Raw genomic sequence first — 23,598 nt, 5'->3', positions numbered from 1 at the left:
TGTTTGTTTATTGTTTTGGGGTTTTTTTAATTGGTGTTTGGGGTGGGGGGCAAGGAGAATCCTGCTAATACCACCGTGAGATAATTATAAGCTTGACAAACTTCAGATGACACTCTCTACAAGCCCACTTAAAATTCTCAACTGGTAATGTGTTTAACTTTTATTAAAATACTAGCAGACCAGGAGACTTCCAGATTCTGAAGCGGCAGATAGGCACTCAAAAGTCATCACTCTGTTCTAACAACAAGTAAAAAGGTGAAAAACCTGAAAAATCTCACCTGTTCTTAGACCCATCAGGGAAGTGAGGTCACAGGGCATACATCATTGTCCACCAGAGCAGAGAGACAGATAGGCAAATTTAGAGAAACACAACTTACCTGAAGAGAATCTTCCATGGGAACCAGAATCAGTAGGAAAACCTAAAATGTAACTTATAATTTGCCTGAGTCTCATATAGAACCATTTAAGCATTTCCAATTCTACAGGATCTGGTCACAGGGAATCCCCACACTTGTATGACTTTGGTGTCCAGGAGCTCAACTTGGTTATCACAGTGAATATTGGGGGGAAAAATCCCCTCAATCTCCCCACAGAGATAGGGAAAAAGTGACAATTTTGAAATACACCAGATTATGTTCTTCTTAACTAGGCCTTCCTTTAGAAGAAACCCTTTACCAGAGTTTTAACTAGTGAACTTTTTCCAGATCCTAACAGACAAGAGCAAAGAGAGATTCTTAATTCCAGCATAATCCAGCCATCCTGCCCACATTGGCAGGGGGGTGGGGGGGTGGGAAGGGGACCTTAGAAACACTCGTGAAGTTCACAGCAGAGAGGCACAGGCTCATTTAAAGATTGAAACTAATCATAGGTCCTTGGAACATTCCTGCTCTGTATAACATATCACCACATTACTAAAGGCCTATTACAGCAGCTCCTTTTACCCACTACATTATGTCTGGTACTCAAGAAAACAATTATTAGATAAACTAATAGGGGGAAAAAAACTGCACTGTTCTAACAGAAAGAGCATCAGAGCCAGACTCGAATAAGGCAGAGATGTTAAAATTATCATACTAGAAATTTAAAACAATTATGATGAATATCCTAAGAGATCTAATGGATATAGCTGATAGCATGCAAGAACCAATAGGAAATCTAAGGAGAGAGAGGACATTAAAAGAAATAATTAAAAAGAAATGCTAGAGGGGTACCTGGGTCGCTCAGTCAGTTAAGCGTCATGACTTCAGCTCGGTCATGATCCAAAGGTTGTGGGATCAAGCCCCGCATGGAGTTCTGTACGGAGCATGGAGCCTGCTTAAGATTCTCCTTCTCTCCTTTTGCTTCTCTCCCCTGCTCATGCTCTCTAAAAGAAAAAAAGAAAAAGAAATGTCAGAAATCAAAAACAGTGTCTCCAAAAATACAGAATGCCTATGAGAGGCTCATTAGTAGACTGGGCATGGCTGAGGAAACAATTCTAAAGGGTATTAGGATATTTCAGTAAAATTCCCAAAACTACAAAGACTGAAAGGAAAAAAAAAACCCAAATCCCAGGATTCCTAAGAACTGTGGGACCATTATAAAACATGTAGCGTATGCATCATAGGAACACCAGAATGAGACAAGAGAAAGCAACCAAAGCAATGTTTGCAGTAATAGTAACTATGAATTTCCCCAAATTAATGGCTAACACCAAGCCACAGATCCAGGAAGCCTAGAAAATAACAAGCAAGATAAATGCAAAGAACAACAAACAAACAAAACAACTATCCCTGCATATCACATGCAATCTGCAGGAAATCAAAGATTTAAACAAAACAAAACAAAAACCTCTTCAAAGTAACCAGAGTCAGGGTGGAGGGTGAGGGGAACAGACCTTACCCATAAAGCAGCAAAGGTAAGTATTACATCTGACATTTCTTGAAATCTTTGCAAGCAACAATAGCGTAGAATGAAATTCTTAAAGTGATGAGAGTAGGAAAAACAAAGAAAAAGACAGGGACCTGGAATTCTACCTTGCAAAGCATACTTCAAAAGGAAAGGAGAAATTAAGTCTCTCTCAAAGAAATGGAAAAAAAAGAAAAAAGGATTTCTAAGGCAATGAAACACAGAATACTCTAATTGTGACTACGTGTCACTATGTAGTCAAAACTGTGTAACTCTAAGAGAAAACCCTAATGTAAACCATGGACTGCACGTGACGATCAAGTGTCAGTGTAGCTTCATCAATAGTAGCAAATGTACTGTGTGGTGTGGAATTTACACATCAGGGAGGTTGTGCATGTGTGAACAGAGAGCATACACCAAACCTCTATGCCTTGCTCTCAATTTTGCTATACGCCAAAAATGCTCTAAAAAATAAAGTCTATCTAACAACTACAAAAATTACTAACAGAACAAAATTAATACAATGGGAATAGAATCGTATTTTGACATTTCTGCTCCATGTCTACACTCAGATTCTCTTAATTTCTTTGCTAGAGTCTTTTCTCTGTAGCACACTGACAAGTGTCCGATATATGATGATAAATGACAAAAAAAAAAAATACTCCAAAATGAGCCAAAACAAATGTTGGAGAACTTACACTCCAGACAGACAAATATAGTGTGATGTTGATGTAAGGAGAGATATGTAAACAAATGCAACTAAACAAAGAAACAGATTCATATATGTATTATTTAATGTTTGACTAAGGAACCCAGGTAATTTAGTGAAGGAAGATCCTTTTCAGAAAAAGGTACCAGAGCCATTGTCAATCCCTAAAAAAGTCAACTCTACTCCTTACCTCACACCATTTATGCAAAGTAATAAATTCACCTAACACTTAGACCTAAAATTATTACTTTTCTAGAAGAAAACATAGGGCCAATCTTGTGACCTCAGGTTAAGAAACTATGTCTTAGAGATTTTTTTAAAACTTATTCAAAAAGGAAAAAATTGTTCAACTTGACACAAAGATTAAATTTTCTTAAATTCCTAAGACATAGTTTTTAAAAAAAAATAATAAAAAGCCACAGACTATAAGAAAATATTTTCAAAATGTTGATCTGATAAAAGATTTGTATACAGACCACATAAAGAACTCTTACAATTCAGTAATAAGACAAATACAATTTTAAGACAGATGATTTAAATAAAGAATTTAGCAAAGAAAACATTCAAAAGGCCAATCATCATGTGAAAGGATGATTAACATCATTAGTCATTAGGGAAATGCCAACTAAAATCACAAAATACCATCACATACCCAGTGGCTTAAAATCTATAGTACCAAAGTTTGGTGAAAATGCAGAGGAATTTGGAGGATTTGCTAGGGAAAATACAAGATGACCAAGTCATTTTGGAAAACGTTTTGGTGGTTGCTTATGAAATTAAACATGTATTTACTACCCTCCACAGCAATCCCCCTACTAGATATTTATGGAGAAAATGTATTCACACACAGAGACTTGTACTAGAATACTAATACTGCTTTCTTAGTAAGAGCCAAAAACTAGAACTCAACCCAAGTGTTATCAACTGGTAAGCAAATAAGCAAATTGAGATACACCCATACAATGGAATTTTATTTAGTAATAAGAAGAAATAAATAGTATCATGTATGAACTCAAAAGCACTGTGCTAAGTAAAAGAATAAAGACACAGAAGGATTACATGGTTCCACTCAGTTGAAATTGCAGAAAATGCAATACTTCGGCAGATAGAAAAAAATTCAGTGACTGTAAGGACTAAGGGATTAGAGCAAAGGAATGACCACAGAGGAAATGTGGCAGGTGAAGGAAAGGTCCTATATCATGATTGTGGTGGTGGTTACATGACCATTTGTTGAGATATATCAAATTGTACATTTAAATGTGAATTTTATTTTCTGTAAATTATATCCCAATACAACTGACTACAAGCAAAACAAAAATAAAGTTGTTCTGAAAACTAATCATCACACATGCTGTGGCCCAGCTTCCTGCCTAGAAAAGGATGCACGAATGTGAGGGACTAAGTAGGAGGCTGCTAACTGTGGAAATGTGTGAGTTCAGACTTAGAACTGAAAGGTCTGGAGGAACACAAGCCATCCAAGGGACAGGTGTATGCAGCCTCAGCTGGGAACTCAGGGGAACCTCTGCTGCTTGAGGCTCAAGGTCAACACCAGCATTTCATCAGTTTTTACCATACCCATGCAGGGAGAACACCCAGGACACCAAAATTACTTCCTATGTCCCTAGATTATGGACCCTAACTCTAGGTTTTCCTGCATTCCCTACATAAACATTCTCTCAAGAGATCCATTTTCTCTACACTAAGAGTAATGGACTCTTGTGTTTGCTTTGCTTCTATTTGTCTCTTGTTTTAAAGTGTATTTTGAGGGTACCTGGGGGGCTCTCAGGTTAGTTAGCCTTCAACTCTTGATTCTGGCTCAGGTTAAGATCCCTTGGTATCTGAGATCGAGCCCCCAGTTGGCGTGGGATTCTTTGTCTCCCTGCCCCCTCCCCACTCACTCACTCTCAAAATAGTAAATAAATTTTTAAAAATAGTATATTTTTTTAAAAACTTTATGATTCCAGCAAAGCACAAATTTAAAAAAATGAGAATTGCCTGTAATTCCATCAATGATATATCAGAACAAATAATACATGACTTTTTTTCCAAAGGGACCAACAAAGAAACATATTTTGGTGTGAAAATACATCATTTACCAGTAGCAGATTCTGAATTTCTCCTTTTGCTCCCTCACCCCCCTCACTCCCCTCTGCCTACTCCTTGCTCCTGTTCTGCATTTTCTCCAGTCTGTCCCTGGGTCTCCTCCTCACATGATGAAGCTTCACAGCAATAACCTCTCTGGTTGGAAAGACCTATAATGAGGGATCCAAAGGAATGACTCTCAGAAAGAGCTTTTCAGGCCCAGTGACAAGAAAGATTCTGGGTTATGGATTTCTGCCCAGCATTCTTCACAGATATAGACCATCCCCGGTTTTTAAAACTGACCCTGACTTAGAATCAAGCTGTCACCTTTAAAATAACTATAGCAGCCATTCTTTGATCATTCATGGATGAGGAATACAGACTTCTGAATAATAGAATTCTCTCTTTCAAAAGGTTTACTGTAACATGAACTTAGTCTATGAACTGAAATATTGTTAAATACCTGATTTCATGTTGTGAAATAAAATTCAATAGATCGCTCACTACTCTAGGAGAATTTTATAATCTTGAATCCCCTATTGTATCACATTATGATTTTTATGGTTTATAGTATCAGGCACTGTTTAGTGTTATCTTTCCTTGTTACCATAGATACTCTTGCTCAGAAAGCTATGTCAATTGCACCCAGTGTAACTTTTAAATACAAGAGCTTCAATCTAAGCCTAGCTTTCCTTTTAATCACCCAAAACCTATTCTCTTGCCAGAGCAAGCATTTTGAGTATCAAGTATCTTTGAGCCTCAGATGTACATTTACAAATTAATAAAACTTAACTTCCGATTTTTATTTCTACATGTACTTCTGAAAACAAACTCACCTTGAAGCCAATTATTTGGTATTTCATAAAGTTTACACTGAAACTACAGAATCATCCCCATGTGTCCCATGATACCTTCTTTCTTGCTTGCTTCCTTTTGGCATTTTTGTGTTACTTACCTTTTGGAGCATTTCAAAACAATGAGTTGATTGCAAAAAGAACTTAGGGTTTTTTTCAAAACTTGGGATTAGAAAAAACATTTGTTTTGAGTACAAAGATGAGACTATTTAAGACAGAAAGTTACTATAGAATAAGTGCCTTTAAAAGATGTAATTTAACCCTACAATTTACAGACTTGGAAATATGGATATTGAGGAGTGTTCTGCAAGACTAAGGCATGAATTCAGCAGTTCATGTCCAAATGAAAATCTTTGAAAAAGGATTTAGTGATCTCCTTAATCTTGCTAATGGTGGAGTGTCCACTTCAAATATCTAAATTGATTTCCTTCTCACTCCGTAGCTTAAACAGAAAACCATAGTGCTGGATTTAATATCTACAAACGAACTATGCTTTCTACCTACCAAGTAGCTCCAGCAGGTCAAGTTTAAAGCCATTACTTAACTAATCTCTTTTCCCAGATTGGATCAAGTTATTTCAGTAACTGATGTCAGATACTTTTTAAGTTCAACCTTTAGCTTTTATTTCAAGTCATTTTCCTCTTAAACCGGTTCCTGAGGGCTATTTGGTATAGTATGAACTGAGGTCAATTCCTTGGAAGCGTAATACAAAATTACCTCTTCTTTCAATCTTTGGGGTGCTGTCATGGCTCCTTTTCCTAGAAAAGAGAATCTGACACGGTAGTGGAGGCACCCAAGTGGACTGTTAGGCAATGCTGTCAGCAACAACCTTTGTAGAGAACCACCTTTGATGTCATTAAGACTGGACAGAAGCTAACAGCAGTACATTTGTTACAGAGGCCTCAGGTGACATACTGACTATCTGTGATGGCCTTTTTTAGAGAGGTCTTCAACTAACGCCAGTGGGCTATGTCCTGGTATTGCTGCAAAGGTGGGTGGCATAACACTGTGGGCAAGGAAGCTCCTTCAGCCAGGGACAATTCTCAGGAGGGACCTGTTGTTTGCCCTCAGAGGCCAAAACCCCCAACAACTGGGAAATCAGTGCTTTGGTCCTACAAGGAACATCTGTCTCCACAATGTTCAACAGCTTTCCTTACGTGTACCCAAGGGACACTTAACTAAATTTATTTCCTTTTCATGTGCCTGTAAGGTGTGTGTATTCCAATTTTAGATCAATTTCCCTGAGTAAGACAGTCGTTCTCAGTATGTTTTCTGTGGAAATCACTTGTCTCCAACATATACTGCAGTGTATACCTTAGGGGGCGAAAAGCCACCACCATTTAGTACTTCTTTTTTCTGGATTGGAGGATGTTCTGATTTCCGTTAAAATTATTTGGCCAGAACAACAAGACCTTTATCTTGGCAATAAACATTTGAGTATGGTTTCTCGTGGAGGAAAAGAAAAAAGTCTTCAAATACAGAATAAATACCAAAAAGTATTGGGTAGAGATAAAGCAATTTAAAAAAAAAGTGGGAGTGATAATGACTAGAATTTCAATAAAAATTTTGAAAAAAGAAGAAATAAGTGGTAGTGCATTTATGGTACAATAATTTCTATCAGAAAAATTACGTCTCACTCTCCCATATACTGCTTTGTATCCAACCAAATTCTAAGCAGATTTCTGGAGCTATTTGTGTACCTCCCCTCAAATACCTGCTCCCAAATTTCAGTCGGCCTTCGTTTATCCAAATTCTGATCATCAATTCGTTGAGACCACTGTTTTCTACCTATGTTTACCCTCTGAACTCCATGAACAGGAAAGGGTTCCACTCTATACGAAGAGATGATCCTATGGCATGCCTAAGGTGTTTCCCATCTTTTTCAGGGATCATAGTTCTTTACTGTCTTTCAATTTCTGAAAACAACTGTTTCATCTATTTGGTCCATACATACATCCTTTTTTCTTTTAATTTCAGGAGGGCATGCCCAGTAGCAGTTACTATGACATGAGCCTGAGTGAGAGCCCTAAGTTTTGTGGTTTTTTTGACTCAAGTACAAAATATACAAATCCCAAAATACATGTATTTAAAATGGTATATATCAGTAATTGTAAAAATCTTTAAATAAATCAGCAAATAAAATCAATACCAAGAAACAATATGGAGCATATCTCATACAGTCAAGAATAGATCTAAATTACAAAATCTATTATACTTCAACATATAATAAAATCAAAATGAAAATGGTGTGATTGTATTCATAGATGCTGAGGTTATATTATTCAACAGATTGATTTTTGGTGTTTTAAAAGTTGCATCAAGTAGATGTACTTCCAGCAATTTTAAAAAAATCTACTCAGCCAACAAGTTGTTATTCATTTGGGTATCTACTACAAAAAAATTTATTTAAGATTTTCAAGGTACTACAATAATAAAAGGCATAAAGACAGACTAATATAACCACTATTTGTAAATAATTTCATTACTTTAATAAAAAATTCCAAATATTTGACTGTAAAATGGCATAGTATTTAGAAAAATTATTATGGCAGATGGATTCAGTATTATCAGAAATACATCACTATCCCTCCTGTATATAAAAATAACTTGTTAAACCAAGGACTGGCTCATTGAAAAGGTAAAAAAAAACAAACAAACATTCAACACTTTAGCTAGACTCACCAAGACAAAAAAAAAAAAAAAAAGACTCAAAATAGGAAATGAAAGAGAAGACATTACAACTGACACCACAGAAATAAAATGATCCTAGGAGACTACTACAATTATACACCTCCAAATTGGACAACCTATAAAAATAGCTAAATTCCTAGAAACATACAACGTTACAGGACTGAATCATGAATAGAAAATCTAGATCTTAGCAGAGTAATTGTAAGTAAGGAGATTAAATCAGTAGTCAAAAACCTCCCAAAATCCAGAAGCAGACAGCTTTAATGGTGAATTCTACCAAACATTCCAATAATTAATACCAGCCCTTCTCAAACTCTTCCAAAAACTAAAAATGAAGAAATATTTCAAACTCACTTTATGAAACAAGCACTACCCCAGTGCAAAAACCAGACAATAACACCACAAGAAAAGGCAATTACAGGCCAATAGCTCTGATGAACATACATATAAAAATCCTCCACGTATTAGGAGACTGAATTCAATCATACATTAAAAAGATGATACGCCTAGTGGAATTTATTCCAGAAATTCAAGAATTATTCAACACCTACAAATCAATCAATGTAACACACTAACAAATAAAGGAGAAAAAAGATATAATCATCACAAGAGAGGCAGGTAAGTATGTGCCAAAATTCAACATCCATTTATGATAAAAAAAAAAAACTCACAACAAAGTGGGTATAAATGGAAGATACCTCAACATAATAACAACCATACAGGACAAGCCCTAGCTAACATCAGAGTCAACAGTGACAAGCTAAAAGCTTTCTGTCTAAAAACAGGAACAAGACAAGAGTGCCTACCCTTACCACTCCTACATAGTCCCAGAAGTCCTAGCCAAAGGAAACAGGCAAGAAATAAAATCATCTGAATCCTAAAGGAATCAGTAAAATGGTATTTGTTTGCAGATAATATGATTTTATATATAGAAAATCTTGCACTTGAGAGTCGGGGTGCCTGGATGGTTCGGTTGGTTAAGCATCCAACTTTTGGTTTTGGCTCACAATCTCTTGGTTGGTGAGTTCAAGCCCCGCATTAGACTCTGAGTTGATAGCACAGAGGCTGCTTGAAATTCTCTTTCTCCTTCTTTGTCTGCCCCTCTCCTGCTCCCTCTCTCTCCGTTAAAAAAAAAAAAAACTCAAAAGAAAAAAAAACAAAGAAAGAAAATCTTATACTTCTCAAAAGAAAGAAATGAATTCACCAATATTGCAGGACACAAAATCAATATTCACAAATGCTGCACTGATATACACTAAAAATGAACTACCACAAAGAGAAGTCAAAGCAAATGTAATTTACGTTGGCATCAAAAAATAATAAAATACCTAGGAATTAATTTAACCAAGGTGGTGAAAGACCTATATACTGAAAATGCTAAGACATTGATGAAAGGAAAGGAAGACACAAGTCAATGGAAAGATGTTCTGTGCTCATGGATTAGAAGAATTAATATCATTAAAATGTCCATACTACCCTAAGCAATCTACATACTGGATGCAAAATCTATCAAAATTCCAATCAAATTTTTTATAGAAATAGGACAATACTAAAATTTGTATAAAACCACAAAATACCACAAATTGACAAGGAAATATTGCGAAAAACACAACAAAACATAAAAGCTGGAGGCATCAGGCTCTCTAATTCCAAAATGCATTACAAAGGTTTAATAATAAAAACAGTAGTAATTGGCCTAACAACAGACACACAGATCGATGGAACAGAGTACAGAGGCCAGAAATAAATCCATGCACAGTCAATTAATTTATGACAAAGGAGCCAAAAATTTATGAAGGGGAAAAGATAGTCCCTTCAATAAACGGTGTTGGGAAAATAGGATATACATGTGCAAAATAATGAAACTGGACGCTAATCCTACACCAAAAATCAACTGAAATGGATTCTAGAATTTAAATGTAATATATGATACCATGCAACTCTAAGAGGAAAACACAGAGGGTTAAGGGCTAAGCTCCTTGACATCAGTTTTGGCAGTGATTTTGTATTTTGTATTTGTAAAAGGCAACAAAAGCAAAACCAGTAGGCGGAAGACTATACCATGCTAAAAAGCTTCTACACAGCAAAGGAAACTATCAAGAAAATGAAAAGGCAACCTATGGATCAGGAGAACACATTTACAAAACATTTGTCAAATAATGGGTCAAATACCTTGAACAAAGAGCTCACATAAATCATCAGGAAAGAAATAAACAACATAATTTAAAAATGGGTGGAGGCGAGGAGACTGGGTGGCTCAGTCAGTTAGGCTTATGACTCTTGATTTTGGCTCAGGTCATGATCTCACGGTTCGTGAGATTGAGCTTCAAGTGGGGCTCCGTGCTAAGCGTGGAGCTTGCTTGGGATTCTCTCTCTTCCCCTCTCTCTGCACCTCCCCCAATAGCGCTCACTCACTTTAAATTAACTTTGTATATATAATATATAATTATATATATATATACTTATACATATATATATAAATAATACATACATATATATATATATATATATGTGGATCTAAATAGACATTTTTCCAAAGAAGACCATATACAGGCACATGAAAAGATGCTCAACATCACTACTCATCAGAGAAATGCAAATCGAAACCACAATTAGATTTTATCTCCCCTCTGTTAGAATGGCTATCATCAAAAAGACAAGAAATAACCAGTGTTAGCAAGGATGTGTAAAAAAGAGAATACTTATACACCGTTGGTGCAGCCACTAAGGAAAACAGTACAGAGCTTCCTCCAAAAATTAAAAATTTAATTACCATGTGATCCAGCAATTCCATTTCTGAATATTTATTACAAGCAAACAAAAACACTAATTTGAAAGGATATATGCACCCTGTGGTCACTGAAGCATTATTTACTATATCTAAAACACAGAAACAACCTCAGTGTCCACTGATACATGGATAAAGAAAATGTGATACACACACACACACACACACACACACAATGAAATATTATACAGCCATAAAAGAATAAAGTGTTCTACCTGCTACAACATGGATGGATCTTGAGGGCATTGTTCGAAGTGAAATAATAAAGAAAAGGATAAATACTGTATAATTTCACTGAAATGGTTTTTAGGTTTATTTCTTGTTTGTGTGGTTGTTTTTTTGTTTAGATTCCACAAAGAAAACCTGAGGTTATGGATATAGAGAACAGATTGGTGATTGCGTAAGGTGAGAAGTGGGGGGTTGGCAAAATTGGTTGTCTCAAAAGATATAAATTTTCAGTTGTAAAATCAATAATTCAACGGGATAGAATACACAGTGTGGTGACTATAGTTAATATTGTATTTTATATTTGAAAGTAGCTAGGAGAGGATCTTGAAGGTTCTGTTCAGAAGAAAAATTTTAACTACATACAGAAACAGACGTCAACTACTGTTTTGCAATATATGCAAATATCAACTCAGTGTTGTATACCTTAAATAATTATGCTATTATGGCAATTCTACTTCAATTTTAAAAATAACATCTAAAAAAAACAGGGAAAGAGTTGAAAATATTCATGAGCCCATTGTAAGATATAGCGGTTTACCGATGAAGATTTAGGACCATGGGTAGGGAAAAGGAACAGACATATTTATTTGTTTAATGTTCAAAGAGTGCACATGGAGATTCTTTTTACTATCTAGATATCATCAATTCCTGTTTACACCCAGGTACAGCGTCTTGGTTTTTTTTTTTTAATTTTTTTTAATGTTTGTTTATTTTTGAGACAGAGAGAGACAGAGCATCAACAGGGGAGGGTCAGAGAGAGAGGGAGACACTGAATCCGAAGCAGCCTCCAGGCTCTGAGCTGTCAGCACAGAGCCTGATGCAGGGATCAAACTCATGGATAGTGAGATCATGACCTGAGCCAAAGTTGGACGCTTAACTGACTGAGCCACTGAGGTGCCCCAACGTCTTATTGTTTTTTTATTATTAATGCTCCCTTCCTAGCGAACTTGACTAATACAATGCTGTTATTACTCATAATGCCATGACTCTTCAGAACCTTATTGTATTGGAAAAAATATAGACCATTTTTGCTTCTGAAAACAAACAAACAAAACCTCATTAGTAATATAAGGGGGGGGGAAGACAACTTATAAACACGGATAAACTTTAAAGCCAGTTCAAATCTATATAAAATATTTTTAATATTAGTGACAGAAATACAGATAACTTGAAATAAAGACATGGAATACTTTAAGAAAAGTCAGTATCCTAAAGCATTCAATTCTCCCAGAGTGAGTTTATGTGCCAGCCATGTTTGAATGGACAGGATTCATGAGATATCATTTTCAACCATCTTTAATATTTGTCTCCTACTCTCAATTTAAGTGTATTTCCTGGGACCAGTTCTTTCCTTGCTTTTGGATGAAATTACAAGTTCTGTTCATTTTCTTGTCACTTTTGGTAACAAAATACCTTTGAGTTAGAAATCAGTAAATTTTGTCCAGCACTGTAAACGTATTTGTTTGCTAGGTTTGCCATAACAAAATACCAGTCTAGATGGCTCCAGTGGCAAGTTTTCTCACTGTTCTGGAGGGTAGAAGTCTAAATCTACCTGTTAGCACTATTATTTCTTCTGAGGTCTCTCTCCTTGGCTTGTAGATGGCCATCTGCTCTTGTCTTCACATGGTCTTCCCCCTGTTCTGGTCTGTGGACTCCTCTCTTGTAATAACACTAGTCATACAGAATTAGGGTCCACCCTAAGGACCTCATTTAGCTTTAATTGCTCCTTTAAAAGCATCATCCCCAACTACAGTGGCATTCTGAGGTCCAGGGCATTAGGTCTGAAAACACAAGAATTTTAGGGTGGGGTGGAGGACACAAGTCAAGCCCTAACAATAACCAAACTTTAAACTGTTCAAAGCTACAGGTATCATCCCTTCTCAGAGCTTCAGCTTGTTGACTGCTAAGCACTTGGAAGATGGACATTTACTGACTTGTAGTCATTGTTCTTTGTGCCTTGTGCTTGTGCTCATTTGCCATCTGGTGAGCCATGAACTTTGACCTCTCCAAGATCAAAACAGATGGGAGAAAGAAAAGAAAGGAAACGGCTTTTTATTTGACCAGTGAGCATCATCCTCTGCACCAGGCAGACATTTATTGCTAATTTGTTCTTAGGGTCTTCTTGTGAGTTCTTTGGGGAATTCCCTAAAATAGTTTCACTTGTAGTTCTCCTGGTGACAAGAATACACTCTTTGGTTAGCCACTGAGTATTTTCTCCTGGCCTCTGCTCTTTCTTGATCAAAATTTTCTGTTTAGAGAAAAAACTGGGCATCTCTTTATATATTTATGAAGATATAATCTCTAATATATGCTAAGATTAAAAAAATTAAGGTGCACATGAATATATTTGTGTAAGGCAGAGAACTTTGCTGCCTACATAGCAAAATGTTACATGATTAAATTTTGGGAGGGAACCTGAGAGGCTATAAAAGAGGATCTTTTATAATTCAACTATTTGTACCATTTTATACAATGTGTACAGGAAAAAAAGTTATTTTGGGATATAAATAAATAAAATTTTCATTCTGTTAAAATGTCATCATTTAGGGTGTGCCTATAGATTTTTATTTAGTTGCAAAAAGATAAAATGAAGACACACAACAATTTTCTTTAAGAAATAATAATAGCTGCCATTTAATGAGTACTTAACATTTGTCAGGAGTTTAAATTTGTTATTCATACTCCTAGAAGATATAAAGCATATGGTTTACATAAAGGCAATGAAGTTTTAAAAAGTTATATAATTTTTGCAAGGTTACAAATAGCGTTAGAAAACAGAAGTGGGAAGATTTTAATCCAAATATATCTCTAAAGTATGTAGTTATCAAATTAGATACAGAAAGCAATGGGCAGAGCAAAGCATACCATGCAAGATCTTTTAGCAACCAGGAACTTGCTTTTTTCTTTGGAAAGGATCCTGAATCTCTCAATACAGGGGACAACAGGGGGAATTAAATCAGAAAGAGAACCACCATTTTTAAAAATTATCTGTGAATAAGTTAACTATTTCTATATTATCCATCAAATACCCAAACACATCCTAAAAATGAACAAAACACTCCCCTTTTCCTATCATGAAACCTCCCAACATGCAGAAATACCTCTATAATTTGTGCAATGTAATATAAAAATGTGGGGGATGATTGTTAAAAATTAATAATTTCAACATGGTAACAGCAGAGCATTAAACCAAGCAGAGAGTGCTTGAAGGTGGGGCTTTGAGCGATTATATAAAGTCACATACCCATGAAGCCTGCCCTTCTGCCCCACCCCCATCCCGTCAGCCCCATATACCCTTAGCTTAATCATGACCTCTTCATGTCCATTAACACAAAATCATGCTGTCGTTGAATGCATCAGGAAGTATTTGCAACACCACATTCTCTTGGTATTCCTACCCCTTTCCTTTATAATTTTTGCTATTTATCTTCTTTTGTCTCCTAATCTATAAATACCTTAGGGCTCTACCCTCAATTTTTTCTGTATGGATACTCATTCAATTGATATTCTCATCCAGTTCCATCATTTTAAATACCATCTATATAAGCAGATAACTCTAAAATTTGCATATCTTATTCAGTCCTTTCTCCCAAACTATAGACATGAATATCTTCCTCCTCGACCTGTTTTGGATAAATATCCAAGAAGTGCCTTTAATTTAAGAAATAATAAATTGAACTTCTCATGTCCTCCACTAAAAACAAAACAAACACAAACTTTTCCATACACTCCTTCCCATGTCAGTAGATATCAACCGAAATCTTCCAACTACATAAGCCAAAACCTTGGAATCTTTGTGTTTATCTTACAATCTGCATCCAATCTAATAGCAAATCATGTGTCTTAATCTTCTTAAGATATGCAGAAGCCGACTATGGTCATGAAATCCACTACCAATATCCTGCCTACCTTCATTATCACCAATCTGTGGAATTATTGCAATGGCCTCTTACATACTGCTTTGTTTCTTCCTTCATCCCTACAGTCATCACCAAAACTTTTTTTTAAGCGTACTTATTTGCATATTTTGATAGAGAGACACACACATGCATGAGCAGGGGAGAGGCACAGAGAGAAAGAGAGAATCCAAAGCAGCCTCCTCCTGTTACCATAGAGCCTGATGTGGGGCTCAAATCCATGAACCGTGAGATCATGACCTGAGCCAAAACCAAGAGTCAGACACTTAACTGACTGAGCCAGGCAGGTGCCCCTAAAGTCATCATTTTAATGTGTTCCTCTGTTCCATACCCTATAATGAGTCCTTATTGTACTCAGAATAAGAGGTCAAGTCTCCACAATGGCCTAATGACTGATAGGCCCCTAAGTCATTTCACCCCTTGCTAACTTTCTCACCACCTCACCCTACTAATACTGTCTCCCCAGCTCACTCCACTTCAGTAATACAAGGTTCCATGTAGTACTTCAAACATACTTAGCAGGCTCCTACCCTAGAGCTTTTGTTCTAGTTGGTCCCTCCAGCTAGCACATTCCCCAGATATCCCATTCACTTAAGTTCTAATCAACTCTTTCCTCAAAACTTGCCATAAAACTTGACCTCATCACCTTACTTAATCCTGCTATCAGGTACTACCTGGCACCCTCCCTCATGCACTGTGTATCTCCCTCACTACTCTGTTCTTCGTGTCTCCTCAACACAATAAATTACTGATTATTATTTTTAATATCTATCTCCTTATGCCCAGACATCCATGAAAGATTCACAGGGCACATTTCGTTCAATGTTGTACTCTAAGTTATGCAGATGCCTAGAGTAGTAACTGGAACCCACTAGATGCTACATAAATACTGATTAAATAAGCTCAAAAAATATTTTCTAAAATAATGGGATTTACATTGTTATGCTTCTTCCAATGTTTCCATTTTCAGTTTACGTATTAAAAAATCTTTAACCTTGACAATGATAGAACAATGTTTTTATAACCTCTTTCACCTTGGCATTCAAAAAGTCTGAATTCTTAGAGTTCTTCTACTAGGCTAGTTCATGCTTGGGAATTGAACTCCTAGCTTTGCAGAATATGCATTTTCGGGGAATCCCACATGATATTGAGTAGTAGACTATTTACTAAAATATATGTATGTATACACACACACACACACACACACACACACACACACACACACAATCAGAGAAAAAGAACCTTTGTGATGTTTCCTGATCACTGTGACAGAAGAACATTTAATTACCCAGTAAGTGGCCTAGGACAAGGCACCCTCCTGGTCACATCTGCCCTAGCCATGATTAATGGCTAATCAACAAGTGGTAAATGTATGAAATGCATTGCCTTTCATTACAGATTTACACTTGAAAATATAGAAGGCAAACTGATTCTAATTTTATCAAATAATGTCACAAAGAAAATAAATTAACTGTATGTCCCAGTGTTGTATTTATCAATTTGCATTCATCCAAGTAAAAACTAGTGTCCTTCTCAGCATACAGCATCTCCTTAATAAATATTTTTGTTATGAATACATGACTGAATTGAAATGTTTACAAGAAGCCCAGCAAAATTATTAAAAATAGCAAGGCTGTCCTATATTCTAATATATTCTGCAAATAGACTGCCATGTTAAGAAGAAAAATAAATGAATAATCTTCCTTTTTAAAATGTTTTAAATTTTATTTTAGAGAAGAGAGAGAGAAAGCATGTGTGGGGGAGAGGGGCAGAGAGAGCAAAAGAATCCCAAGCAGGTTCCATGCTCAGTGCAGAGCCCAATGTGGGGTTTGATCCCACAACCCTGGGATCATAACCTGAGCCAAAATCGTGAGTTGGATACTCAAGCAACTAAGCCACCCAGGCACCCCTAATCTTTGTCCTTTTCAAGAGAATCAGTCTTGTTGGAGAGTGGAAAATGGTTCAGAGCGGGGCAAAAAATGGACAAAGATAAGTAAGACAATATATGGCAATGTTCCTTTGCAAAATTATAGTACCTCAGAGTATTAACGTTCGGAAAGGAGAACAGAGGCACGGTCTGCATTGGAATTATCCAAGATCCAGGGGATCCTGAACGCCAACACTATCAAGAGATTTTACTGAAGCACTGCTACATGCCCACGTAAGTTTGGTGATCAAGTAAGAAAGTAACGTAGAACAACATATTTTTAGCAGGATCCATAAGATAGCTGCACAATACAGTGATATGACAAAATCAGTGAGAACAACAAGAAAAGAATCAATGAGAACACGTTTTAAAAAGAGACGTTGATGATTGGTTACTTTTTTTAAATTGAAGTATCTGTGAGGTATAGGAGTAAAATGTAGAAACACTGACTAAGAAAAGAGGTCTTGGCCAGAGATAAGCTTTACAAGCCGTCACAAACTAAGAACATGGATGAGATGTTGGAGAACTGTATTTAATAACAAAATGCATTTCATACCCAGAAAACCTCTCCACAATGGTAGGAGACAAAACAATTTTATTACTGAATAAGCATTAAATCTGAATGGGATATGAGTTACCGAACGATTTTTTACCTCAATACCCGGGGTTCACTTTTTCGTCACGTCAAAGAATGAAGAGGTAGACACAAAATGAGCAGCAGGCTTGTTAGAGTTTAAGATCAGAAAGTAAAAATAGTATGGAAATTCCCTTCACAGAGAGGGGACATTCGAAAGTGAATGCCGGTGACTATAGCCAAGCGTCCTTGTTTTAGAAGGTTCTGGTCAGCCCACACCTCCCTTCCCCTCCCCATCCCTCAACGCTGTTCCCTCTGAGGTCCTACCCTTACTGGCTTGATAGCTCTAGGTGCTGGCTTGTCCATTCCTGAATGGCTTGATTCCATTGTATGAGGGGTGGCCTACAGCCATATCATTCCATGTGGGTTATAAGTTTTATGGTCTACTACTTAATTTTAGTCTGGTCTTTTGTAAAATTCCTGTGGAGAACATGTGGGGGAGTGGGTGGTGTCTGTTGCATTCTTAAGAGGAACTTTAAGCCTGAGGGGGATCTACTAAGGTCAGACACTCCCAGCATTTTTCTAAAACCTGTGTTTTTCCCCCACCCAGGGACCTCAGGTCCTAATCTTTCCCTGTCTGCCTGCTGAATTCTATCTATGGTAGCATCACAGGCAATCTGCTCAAAGATTACAAAGACAAAAAATTCTCACCCTTTCATAAAGATAAGTGCATACAATTCATTACACAGAGGTTCTCAAGATTAATAGTAATTAGCCCTCAGGTAAAAGAATTCGACAGCACCCTTTACCACACAGCCTATCCTAAATTCACCTGGAATTGGTGACCATCTGTGTTAGTTACTTGGCTTTCTAAAAAGGAAAAACAACTTGACATAGCTTTATGATACAAAGTAGTTCTGCAACTTGGAGGCAGACTCCAGATGAAGTTAGGCTCCTAACCATTCTCAGGAACTGAGAAATAGAGGCTGGAAATTCCCTATTTTACATCCCAAAGAGATGGCTCTCAGGTCCTTGAGAAAAACATTCTTGGGATTTAAATTTTAGCTTTTTGAAAGCTTCACACATACTTCAAAGCAATGGAAAACTAACCTACATGTTCTTTAAAGTAAAGGCTCTAAAAAATGGCAGAGGGAAACAAAAATGCCAGAGGAATCTCTATCCTCACCTTCAATAAGTAGAATTAAGTCACTTACTTTGAATTTGTATGGGCCATTACAAAGATCATTTAGTGAGAGAATGCAAGTTTAAGGAGTAACTGAGGGCAATCCCTAAGAGGAACCAATACTTGACATTTAGATGGGGAAGGAATCAGCAGGAACTAAGAATATATGTGACCACTATTCCAAGTTGGCAGGGGTGGCTAGGTTTTAAAAACACACAAAGAGAAAACCGAACCTATTTTTAATAAAAGGTAACACTGTTCTATGAACTGAACCATATGCCTCCAAATTCATACATTGAAGCACTAACCCCCAATATGACTGTGCTTGGAGGTGCATTAAATGAGGTGTTAAGGGTGGGGCCCTGATCCCATAGGGCTGGTGTCCTTTTAAGAAGAGGAGAGGGCACCAGAGCTTGCCTGCTCTCTTTCTCAATCTCTACACACACACACACACACACACACACACACACACACACACACACACAGAAAAGATCCAATGACAACACACCAAGAAGGCACTGTGTGCAAGCCACAGAGAGGCCTTAGGAGAAACCAACCCTGTTTGCTCCTTGATCTTGGGCATCCAGCCTCCAGAACTGAGAGAAAACAAATGTCTGTTGTTCAAGATGTCCAGTATGTGGTATCCTGTTATGGCAGCCCTAGGACCTGAATACACACAATAACAAGTTAAGATATTCTTGAGAAAAGGGAGCTAACCAAAGACTTGATAAGGAAAAGCATCCAGAGGACAACTGGAGGAAATGCCCTTGACAGGAAAAGACAAATGGAGACGGATTTGTAGACTTTGTGAAGAAATTCCCATCACATGACTGTTTCTGTTTCTCAAGAAATATGATGTTGTCATCAGCTGAATAGGATGCTGGCTGAGGGGGTGGAAGAGATTTGAGGTGGAGATGGAAAGAGTCACCATAATGCTAAAAGAGCATACATAGCAGTGAGACAGGGTAGCATTCCAATGACCTTTCTGATCAGATGCTTAAATCTCATGCATTTGTCCAGAAGCATTCTTTGGTTGGTTGCATGGAAACAGACTGACCATGGAGTTCAAGGGAGTTAGTTGCACTTTCTCCAGGAGAGGATGCTATAATGAGAGAGAGGCAGAAAAATGTGGGTATTTTCTTCACTGTGATATTGACAAGAGAGCCTGGGATTGAAAAGTAGTAGGCAAACCCAGGCGGGGGTTAATGAGTACCAAGAAAACGCTGGGGTCAATGAACTTGGTAACTGGGAAATGGCAGAAGAAATATTCAAGGGGGTGTATTGGATCAGGTAATATGAAAAGAGTAATGATGGAACCTGGAATACTTGGACTACTTTCGATTTTATTAGATTTATGGACATTTCTGGGGATAAGATCCTTGAGATTGTTATGATTTGAATTGCGCCCTCTCATGCCCAAGATATGTTGAAGTTCTAAGCCCTGCTACCTGTAATTATGACCTCATTTAGTCAGGTGTCCTTACGAAAACAGAGAAATTTGGTCACAGGGATAACATCATGTGAAGAAAGAGGCAGAGATTGGAGTCATGTATCTACAAGCCAAAAATGCCTGAGGCTATCGGAAGCTCAAAGAAATAAGGAAGGATCCTCACCTAAAGGATTCAGAGGGACCTGACAATACACTGATTCCCAATTTTTAGCCTTCAGAACTGTGAAATAATTCATCTGTTTTTTTTAAGCCACCCGCTTTATGCTACTTTGTTCCCATAGCTGTAGGAAATTAATCCAGTGATGTTACCATAGGAGTGAGGAATTAAGTGGGGTAGAGAAATTGTTTTCTGAAAGTTAAGTCAAAAAAATGGAAAGGCAAAAAAAAAAGCCACAATATGTGATAGTTCATCCATATGCTTATTTTCCTCACCAATGATAAAGATCTCATTCAATATGGTGGAACGATGAGATCAGAAGGGCATGAATAAGGTGACTTAGCTGGTGCAACATGACCCTCAGGTGGGTAGTTTTGGTTTTGGGTATTTCCAGGAGTACTGATCTGAAAACAATGACAGAGAGATCCTGATGCCTATCTCCTGACCTTAAACTTCTGACACTGGTGAATGAACCAGGGGTGAGTTACTTCCATAGTCCTTTAGTTGAGAAATCAAACCCAGTGTTCGGGTCTCATCTGCTTCACTGTGTTGTATTATGGCCTTCACAATGCTGGTATTTGGTGCTAGATCAAATAGTCTATTGCTATGGACCAAATTGTGTCCCCCCCAGAATTCTTATGTTGAAGCCCTAACTCTCAAGGTGACAGTATTTGGGGATGGAACCTTTGACAGATAATTAAGATTGGATTATTACTAGAGGAATAATTCGAATATAGTTGTCCAAGATTGTCCATACATCTTGGTTGAAGCCAAGAAATTCATATATACATGAATACTGTTCATATATGTTCCCTCTGAATATATGTATTTTTATATACACATGCATATATATGTATATATGCATAAATGTATGTGCCTCTGAGTGTCTGGTGTATATGTATGTACTCAGGTAAATTTTTTTATAACCTGTCAGGTTTGGAAAACATAATTTAGATCTTCTCACTCAAAACTACATTCTGTTTGAGCTAGGAGCCATGAGAAGTGCAGGACATTAACCCAACCCACATCTACTGCATCTGAATGTTTAATTTCGCAAGATCCAAAGCTCAGTCATGCTAACAAAGCATGAGAGTCACTGTTCACAGATACCCGAGGGATCTTACAGAGTACAGAGATGAAGTCAGAGACCATAGATCACGTATCAGGAGAGCGTGTCAAGAGTTACTATATGAACTTCAGGCAAATGCAAGGAATTCAAGATGGAATGACAAGGTACCAATAAACAGATCCAACCAGGCAACTAAAACCCAGGATCAGGCAATTTTAAGTATCAGTGAGATGTGTAATGGCAACCAAGTTCTTCCAGGCTGTGAGAAGATGAGAACCACACACATGGGAAAACTCAGAAACTCTTGGAAAACTCAGCAACTCTTTCATAACCCAGGAAATCAAAGTGTTAAAAAATGTTAAGAAACACAGGTGGTCTATAATGAGTTTTGGTAAAAACCATCATCTGGAAGAGATGAGAAACAATACCAACAAGCTTGCACTCATTCCATTCTACATTTTGGGTAATAAGAATATTCCAAGAAAAGTAAAAGGTTAGGAAAAACAATGATAGTCTTCATGCAAAATAAAATCCTACGTGGTTGGTTTGGGGAGCCTTCTCTGGCTGAACCTGTGTTAAAATCGAGGACAAAAAATAGAGAAGCTGGTGATTCAAGACCAGGGTCTGACGGTTCCAAGTGGATTACTATGGTGGTGATGGTTTGCCTTCCCAGGCTGCTTGCTGCACAGCTGTGGGTGAGCATGTACTCTCTCGCCACAGGCCCTTTGTGTACTCAGTCTTTCAAAGGGCAGAGTGCACTCTAAGAACAGTACAGATGTAACTGGCTTGCGTGGAGGACGGAACTGCAAAGTCAGCGTGATTCGAATTAAAAGGCCTTCACCGGTACTAAAGGATGGGAACTACGTATTTAAACTACTTGTTGAAGGTTCATTGTTTAAAACAGCTTTTTTTTCTGTCCCAAATTAGCTGCCAAATTTGCCTCCTTGACTGAGTTCAAATGATAACTGCCATCTTGCCAAAACCCGCATTTAAATTTCATCTCTGAGAGGTTTAAAAGTACTACCTAGGGCATATGCATCCAAATTTCATGCTCAAAGCGTATGTTTCGCCAGCAAAATTATGTCTATATTCTGACTTTAAAAGTGTCAGAGGTTGTGTTATAAAAAGATACGAAATGAGGATTGAAATAGTACCAGGGAGTTTTACATCCAACACTCACCACTACCTACAGATCTGAAGAACCATAATACAGTTTGCCTAATTTCCATTCAAAAAGAACCCAGGAGCTTTCAGGAGCTCTTGATTACGTGAGAAATTTATTAAAAAGAAAGAGAGGCCACAAGTGGCATCAGGGAATGGGGTTTTCAGCTCTTTTTTGTTTTAATTGGAAGAAGCAGTTTGCAAAGAGGAAAACACTGAAAATAAAAAAAATTTAAAAAACTTGCTCTGAACGCTCTGTAAGCATCATTGTTGTGATGATAAAAATGTAAAGCTGAGATGCAGTGGTATTTGTGAGAGCATATTCACGTGCTAGGATTTGGAAGGAGTCGTGGCCCAGCACGCAGCTTTCAGGAGGCCCTAGATTGTAGCTTCCCATGCAGAAAAATTCCTGCTGAGGAACAAGGCAGATGAGAACTGTCATATCAGGATGGCACCAATGCTCCAAGCCAGAGCAAACCAGCCAAAAAAGTTAAATTTTAATAAAATTCCAGATGTAACACCGTGTATCTGAGTGACTCTAATGGTGTTCTTTCATACTTTGAAACATGAGCTTACATACAGTTTAACACTTAGATAATGTGCATCTCATTTAAACAGCAATGGACTTTGAACAACATAATCCACTGTGTGCAATGCAAAGTGGAAAGTCTTATTTTTGGCTCTGCTATGGTTTGTTAACTATAGATTCCTATTTCTACTGTGCATCAACACAGAACCATTCACAAGCTGCCTCCCTGACTCTTAAAGTTGAAAGAAGTGATTAGAAACTGAAATCATGTTCTGAAAAAGAGCCTCCTTTCTTCCCCTGCTTCTCCCAGGTTAGGTGAAAAATCCACAAGCGGAGAATTTCCACCCTGGGTGAATGTGTGTATTTTCATAGCCTAAAGGCCACATAATATCCTC

General features: G+C 37.3%; 1 long non-coding RNA gene across 1 annotated transcript in view; it reads right to left on the bottom strand.

The window, feature by feature from the left end:
• Positions 1-819: 819 nt before the first annotated feature.
• Positions 820-23,598, bottom strand: part of LOC128314313 (uncharacterized) — a 191,859-nt gene continuing 169,080 nt past the window's right edge. Inside the window, exon 5 of the long non-coding RNA XR_008295804.1 lies at positions 820-1,361. This is a non-coding gene — a long non-coding RNA (uncharacterized LOC128314313). The remainder of the gene's footprint in view (positions 1,362-23,598) is intronic.

This window comes from Acinonyx jubatus, chromosome B1 (assembly GCF_027475565.1).
Source record: "Acinonyx jubatus isolate Ajub_Pintada_27869175 chromosome B1, VMU_Ajub_asm_v1.0, whole genome shotgun sequence".
NCBI classification, from domain to species: Eukaryota; Metazoa; Chordata; class Mammalia; order Carnivora; family Felidae; genus Acinonyx; species Acinonyx jubatus.
Note: the sequence above shows the minus strand (reverse complement) of the source record. Positions and strands in the feature narration are given on the sequence as shown.